This window comes from Alexandromys fortis, unplaced genomic scaffold (genome assembly GCF_014885135.2).
Source record: "Alexandromys fortis isolate MF-2015 unplaced genomic scaffold, M_Fortis_MF-2015_v1.1 scaffold_157, whole genome shotgun sequence".
Classification (NCBI taxonomy): Eukaryota; Metazoa; Chordata; class Mammalia; order Rodentia; family Cricetidae; genus Alexandromys; species Alexandromys fortis.
The window spans coordinates 3457615-3465785 of NW_026068041.1; positions in this window are offsets into that span (position 1 = coordinate 3457615).

Sequence of the window (8171 nt, forward strand, 5' to 3'; positions counted from 1 at the left end):
CACTAGCACTCGAGAAGCACACACCTGGAACTCCAGTCCTGGGGTGGAGGGTGCAGGGACAAGATCCTTGGGGCTTGCTGACCAGCAGTCAGACTGAATCAGTGAGCCCCTGGGTCAGAGACCATATTTCAAATAAGGCAGAGAGTAATTGAGGAATATGCCAACATTGACCTCTGACCTTGTCATGCCCAAGCACACATAGGCATGCATATCTGTACACACAATTTAACTTTAAAAGGAAATGTATAAAATATGCAAATTACCAATTAACAACTGAAGCAATAACGACTGTGCCAGTAACATTTATGACAAAATACTGAAAAAGATGTGTGACTCAAATAGTTGGGCCCTCGTGCTGTGATACCTTTCTCTTCAGAGCTGCAATACTTATAAAACATGTGCACCCCAATCCCACTCACCTCACCTCCCCGTCTCTCCAAAGCCTCCCCTCACCCCTGCAGCAGCCTCTCCAACAACACTCTGTTGGGGAATATTATTTTAAGCTGTTTGACTTTTCTTTATGCTGCATGTGTTTGACTCTGTGACACTGTGATTCTTTGCCTGTCTAAAATACCTGACAGTCCTAATAAAGAGCTGAACGACCAATAGCGAGGCAGGAGAGGGATAGGCGGGGCTGGCAGGCAGAGAGATAAATAGGAGAGATGTGAAGGTGGAGCAACAAGAGAGCAAGGGGAGGAGGACTACAGAGGCCAGGCACCCAGCCAGGCTCAGAGTAAGAGTAAAAGTAAGATGTATAGAAATAAGGAGAAAGCCTAGAGGCAAAAGGTAATAAGGCTAATTTAAGAAAAGTTGGCAAGGGCTGGAGAGATGGCTCAGTGGTTAAGAGCATTGCCTGCTCTTCCTAAACGTCCTGAGTTCAATTCCCAGCAACCACATGGTGGCTCACAACCATCTATAATGAGGTTTGGTGCCCTCTTCTGGCCTGCAGACATACACACAGACAGAATATTGTATACATAATAAATATTTAAAAAAAAAAAAAGAAAAGTTGGCAAGAAACAAGCCAAGGAAAGGCCGGGCATTCATAACAAAGAATAAACCTCGATATGTGATTCACTTGGGAGCTGGGTGGTGGGCCCCCCAAAAGGCCAAAAGAGTAAAACATCACACTACCACATCCCTTAAAATCAAAGACAAGAAAAAACCAAAAATCCTATTTTGCGTCTCTGTCTTTCATTCATCCTAGTGGCATTGGGTGCTACAGTGTGCCATGCAGTGTACCCCTTTGTCCAGTCAGTCCCACCCACACAGTGTGCAGTGCAACAAGTCGCTGGTCTGGTTCAAGGCCTCTGGAACACCATCATCATAAGACCCTCACTGAAACTCCTCTAGGATATTCTGCTGTTGCCCCGTGTCATGCAGAGTCTGTGGTTACTGTTCTGCAGGACTATCCCCTTTCACACACTCCAGCAGGTCATAGATGGGGTAGATGTTAGGGTGGGCCAATCTAAGGTCCAAGATGTGGCTAGGGTGGTACCTGAGCTGGTCAGTTCAGGTCACTGGGATTGCCTGTAATGGTAAAAGTAAAATGTTGCAGGTCCCTGAGTGGCTGCAGTGGGGCAGCAGGTCCTGGGACCATGCCGCAGGTCTCTGAAGTGGCTGCAGGTAGTAGGCAGTGGCTTCCGAGAGTCTGAAGTGGCTGCAGGTAGTAGGCAGTGGCTTCCGAGAGCAGCCAGTCCCAGGCAGGGATGGCAGAGTTCCCCAAGTGGCTTCAGGGGGCCACCAACCCAGACAGGGAGCCACGTAGTGGGTGAGAGATCTCAATGGGGCAGCCAGTCCCACAAAAAGAGACAGACAGATGTGCGTGCCACAATACCACGCTGCAGGTCTCTAAAGGTGGCTTGTTCCACCCAGTGGGCGAGAGACAGACATGGATAGGCACACCATGCAGAGTAAGGTTGGATATTTATTTAGAGGGTTATGGAGGGGAAAGGGGAGAAGAGCAGAGAGAGGCAGAGAAAGAGGCAGAGAGATAGAGAAACAGAAGAGGGAAAGGAGAGAAGTGGGGAGAAGGGAGAGACAGAAGCTGCTTCTTTGAGAGGGAAATGGAAAGGGAGGAACTCAGCAAAGCAACCATAGTCTAACCTCCCAAATAGAATCCATGGAAAAGAGAGTCACGATTCATCCCATTACGTCACTGCTACTCTCCCATCTGTGGTAGTTGAGCAGCTCTCGGGGAGAACCTTCGGCAGTGTCAGTGGGTTGCTTCTGGGAGCTGCGAACGCCACTGTAAACTCCGTTTGTATCTTTTGTTCTGTGTTCACGTAAAGCAGATTTTCGAAAGGCTAATTTAAATGATGAGTACCTTGCCTAGTTCCACGACGCTTCCAAACTGTGCAGTGACTCCCCACTGTCTCCGGGGTAAAGGCTAGACTTCTGGTCCTGGTGTATACAAGGACCTTGTTACTATTCGGGCTCTATCTGGCCTACTCTGACCTCGCCAGCTGTGTGATCCAGCTGTGCTGAACTCTGGCAGATACCGAAGTGAGCTGGCTTTGCCTCTGTGCCTTCCTCCCCACATCGTCCACTCATCTTTCAAAAACAGCCCAGAAGTCCTTTCTCCTAAGAGCGCGCTCTGAGCTCCGTGTCTGGGCTAATTGCCTTCTGCTGAGCTTGTGATGTGCCCTTTGTGTGTGCCCGCAGAGGGCTGTGTCAGTCCTGTAGGGACTGTGTGTGTGGATTTCTCTCTCCTGCAAGGTTGCAGGAGAACAGAAGCTATGTCCCATTGTCAGGGCTTCGCATAGAGTGGGTGGCTACCAAGGGTTTGTTAAAGACACATTGTGTTTCTGGTTTTATTACACACACACACACAGCTGACTTATAGCCACCAGGTGAAGGTTATAATTTGTGGGATCATTTTTGTTTGTTAGAAGAGATTAAAAATAAAATTTCAGCTAGTTCCAGGACAGGCTCTAAAACTACAGGGAAATCCTGCCTCAAATAAACAAAAATAAATGAATAAATGAATGAATAAATAAATAAATAAAATTTCAGACTTGGGGAGAGCTATAGTTTCTCTGGCCACTTGAGATGCTCGGTGCCGGAGGCAGGGAACTGTTCCACCATTCCTCCCCGTATGGCTTACAGGGTTCCAGCTGGCCAAAGCTGGCAAGTTCTATGATCCCACAGACTCTGTGTTCAAAAGGTTTTTAAAAAATGCTTTCTACCACAGTTGGTTGCTAGGCAACATGCCAACTTAATCCTATAGTGATCCAAGGAGGTTGGTGCTGCTTGTAGCTTCATCTTACAGCTATGCATAATAAAGTTTGAGGGCCTTACAAAACCAGAGTCTACAACCATTCAGAGGTGGAAGTGGCCAGGTGCTGTGGTGCGCACCTTTAAATCTAGAGGCAGGTGGACCTCTGTGAGTTCAAGGTCAGCCTGGGCTACACAGTGAACACCAGGCTAGCGATGACTGTAGAGAATTACAGCTACCTGATGCTGACCTCTGGAAAGAGACTGTGGTTGCCCAGTTTTCCGAGCAGGAATCCATCAGCCATCTTGTGAAAACCCACACTAAAGTCTCCATGTGGAGGATCATAGCTCCAGCTATGGCTACCATATAGGATTTTTGCTTGTTTGTTTTATTTTTGTTTTCCAAGACAGGGTTTCTTGTCGGGCTGTGGTGGCACATGCCTTTAATCCCAGCACTCAGGAGGCAGAGGCAGGTGGATCACTGTGAATTCAAGGCCAGCCTGGTCTACAAAGAGAGTTCCAGGACAACCAGGACTGTTACACAGAAAACTCTGTCTCAGAAAACAAACAAACAAACCCCCCAAAACCACAAATAAACAAACAAAAGAGCCAGGGGTTCTCTGTGTGGCCCTGGTTATCCCGAAATTTGCTCTGTAGACCAGGCTGACTTTGAACTCACAGAGATCCACATCCTCTGTCTCCCAAGTGCTGGGATTAAAGGCATGCTTCACCACTGCCCAGCCACACAGGGTTTTTTTTTTGTTTTGTTTTGTTTTTTTTTTTGTTTTTTCGAGACAGAGTTTCTCTGTGGCTTTGGAGCCTGTCCTGGCACTAGCTCTGTAGACCAGGCTAGTCTCAAACTCACAGAGATTTGCCTGCCTCTGCCTCCCGAGTGCTGGAATTAAAGGCGTGCGCCACCATCGCCCAGCCACACAGGGTTTTTAAACAAGAAAAATATAGTGAATTAGGTCTGCTCTGAGAGAGAGAGAGAGAAAGAGAGAGAGAGAGATCCCACCCTAAGGAAAAAGCAGGTGGGGGAAATTTAGATGTAGTCAGATTTTTCTTTGGGCCACCAGCCCACAAATAAAAACAAGAAGACTTACTGTTAATTATGAAAGCTCAGCCTTAGCTTAGGCTTGTCCCATTAACTCTTATAACTTAAATTAACCTGCTTTTATTAATCTGTTTTACCACGTGACTTTTTACCTTTCTTTCATTCTGTATGTCTGATTCCCTTCATGTCTCATTGGCCTTTCCTCTGTACCTCAATTATCTCCTCCTTCCTCTCTCTGCACCTGTTGTACCATAGAGTCCAATTACCGAGGAGGAGACTCCCGCCCAGAGACCATCTCTTACATCACAGTTGATGTAAAAACATAAGGATTTTATTAATTCTGTCATGACAGGGTCTTTCAGCATTTGAGAGGCCAAAAAGACCCTGAATGGCTGGTACAGGCTACTTTTAAAGGAAAAAGCCACAGAAATAAGGGGAGAGTCTGGGGGTTGTTCTTTAACTATTATGATTGGCTTATTCAAAAGGGCTATTACCAATAATTGGCTGGAGAGTGGTTGCCAGATCAGATGAGGTAAGAGGGAACATCTGTGGATTACTCTGACCCCTTCCCAGGGACTGAGTCAAAACACCAGGAACTGAGTCAACACCTAAGGGTTACCTTGCCCCTATTCAACAACTGAGTTCTATTTGGAGAACATTCACAAGGACTCAGGGAGATGATGGAAAGTTCCCAACATTTCAGTACGTGTATGTGTAGTTGTTAGGTCCTTGGTTCCCAGGGGATTGGGAGCACTGCTGCTGAGACTGAGAGGGCTCAGAATTGTCTTAAAGTTTTACACAAACAGCATATGTGTCAGCTGAAATGGCAGAGACTTGCCCTCGACCCAGTCACCCCAGGCATGGGTTTGTCCAGTGGTTAGTGTGGCCACAATTCAGGTAGTTTTGTAGTCTGTGCTCCACAGTCTGCTTTGGAGACCTTAGGGTCGCTGCTAGGAGCTTGCATTTATGTTTACTATAGAAAACGTTTTTCATTAAACATTTAATGCTATATTCAGCAGATCTCTGAAGACTTTGAGGACAATAATCTGTTAAGCATATTGGAGTTAAACAAACTTTGTTTTTAGTTAATGACTTTAGGCTTAATCTTGAAAACACATACAGGAGGCAAAATAAAGCTTTTCATTGTAAACAAATTACATTTGAATTTAGCATGGCTACAAGCATAGTTCTAAGAACATTAAAGAATTTGATTTTTGTGCTAGGAGATGGTGGTGCATGCCCTTAATCCCAGCGCTTGGAAAGCAGAGGCAGGCAGATGTCTGTGAGTTCAAGGCCAGTCTGAACTATAGTGAGTTCCGGGACAGCCAGGGAAACACAGTGAAACCTTATCTCAAAAACCCAAAAGAATTAGATTATTCATAAGGTGATTGAGTATTAACTCATATGTAACAGTTTATAATAAGTTAGTAGCTTTTAAAGATTAAAATTGGACAGCTTTATCTCTGTTAAGATTGAGCCTTAATTTTAGTTGAAGATTTAATTGAAGATCTTTTTAGCGTCAAAATAAAACTTTAAACCATAAATACAGTCTTTAGAAACTGGGAACTTTCCTGATCCTTTTATAGTGTACCATTACAGAAGACTACAGTCTCTCTCTCTTTTTATTAATATTTATTGAGCTCTAAATTTTTCTCTGCTCCCTTCCCTACAGCTCCCTTCCCCTTCAACCCTTCCCCAAGGTCCCCATGTTCCTAATTTACTCAGGAGATCTTGTCTTTTTCTACTTCCCATGTAGATTAGATCTATGTGTGTCCTCTTAGAGTCCTCATTGTTGTCTAAGTTCTCTGGGATTGTGATTTGTAGGCTGGTTCTCTTTGCTTTATGTTTAAAAACCACCTCTGAGTGAGTACATGTGATAACTGTCTTTCTGTGTCTGGGTTACCTCACTCAGAATGTTTTCCAGCTCCAACTACAGTCTCTTATATGACTCAGTTTATCCATACAGAGATATAACCTTAACAAAGTTAGCAAAGACAAAGAGGCTAGGCATCTATTACTGTGACATAAATTACTTGAGTAGGCCTTAAGAATTTATAAACTTTATTTATCAAACATATCTATATTGTTTCTTATTTAAAATTTCCTACAAGCCTGGTGTTGGACACAATTGGCAAATGCACACTTAGACACATAACTCTGTGTCAGTTTCTGTTCACCCGAGTACACCTTAGGTAAGGAGAGACATTGTGTAGGCTCTTTGCCAGACTGTTCGCTTCATCATAAGATAGGAATATTCCAGTTTCTGGGGTTTAGTGTTTGGGGCATATAGCATAGCTGTGGCCCTCTTTAGCCACGCATTTATTTATTTATTTATTTATTTATTTATTTATTTGTTTGTTTATTTATTCATTCATCAAAACAGGGTTTCTCCATGTTTCAGTGCTGGATGTCCTGGAACTCACTTTATAGACCAGGCTGGCTTTGAACATAATTACAGAGAGCCCCCTGCCTCTGCCTTGGTGTTAGTGATAAAAGCGTGTGCCACCACTGCCCAGCTATTTTCTTTCTTTTTTTTTTTAGAATAGAGATACAACATAAAACATTTTATAAACTTAAAATATTCTTGGCTGGCGCGACGAACAAAGTGTGTTCACCTGTGCACACACATACACGCAACAGTGAGATCAAGACTACAAGGTGAAGAGGAAGCGAAAGGTAAACTGTGCACAAGTCACAAGAGGCGTAAGGCATGCGCAAGAGAACGACCAGGAAGAACGAGACCCTCGCAGAACGGAGACGCATCTTTCGGGGTGGGATGAGGAAACTCCTACCCTTAGAACAAGGACAAGAGCACCATTTGCTCCCCAGGAACCACTCACAGAGTGCGACAAAGTGGCTAAAAATGCCATACTCGTTGAAATTATTCTTGAAACAAAGGACAGACAAAATTGGAATTGGTCCTTGGCAGAGCCTCTGGGGAAAGGGCAGCTCTCTCGGCTGACTCAACTGCCAGACTGGTCAGAGGTGGTGGCCTCATTCAGCAAAGTTCCAGTCTCCTTTACGTGACGTGCTCATTTTAAATGACAATTTGCCACAACCCGGAATCACAGAATCACCCGGCTTCAACTGAGGGATTGTTTATATTCAGCGTGTCCCCTGGGCTTGTCAGTGGGGTTGTCTTGATTTCTGTGGTGATTTGAGTAAGAATGGTCCTCATAGACTCCTGTGGCTGAGAGCTTGGCCATAGAGATGGCCATATTAGGTGTGGCCTTGTTGGAGGAGGTGTGTCATTAGGCTTTGAGGTCCCAGAAGCTCAAGCCACACCCATTTGTAGCAAGCTGTGTGGTGTCACACCTGATGGAGATGTATAATCAACTCCTGAGATGGCTAAGGCCTGACCTATGCTATGATCACGCAATGATTATCAGCTGCCTGCATATGCGTGGGCCTATGGGCAGTGCCCACCTGGCAATCCGGGATTGGCTGGGAGAGGTTTGCCCAGAGAGAGAGAGGAAGGAAAGAGGAGAGAGAGAGAGAGAGAGAGAGAGAGAGAGAGAGAGAGAAAGAGAAAGTGAATAAGGTCCTGGAATAAACTGCAGTGAGAAGAGCTCCGGTGGTCGCGTCATCCTTGCGGGACGAGGTGGGGCACGACACCCATTCTTTTCCTGCTGCCTGCTGATCCATCTGGATATAGGACTCTCAGCCCCTTCTCCAGCACCTTGTCTGCCTGCATGTTGCCATGTCCCAGCATGATGATAACGGACTAAAACCTCTGAAACTGTAAGCCAGCCCCAATGAAAGGTTTTCCTTTCTAAGAGTTGCTGTGGTCATGGTTTCTCCACAGCAACAGAAATCCTAACTATAACAATTGCCTTAATTCATTCGGGAAAACCCAACCTAAATTTGGGCAGCACCTTTTGGAGGCAGCCCAGATATAAAA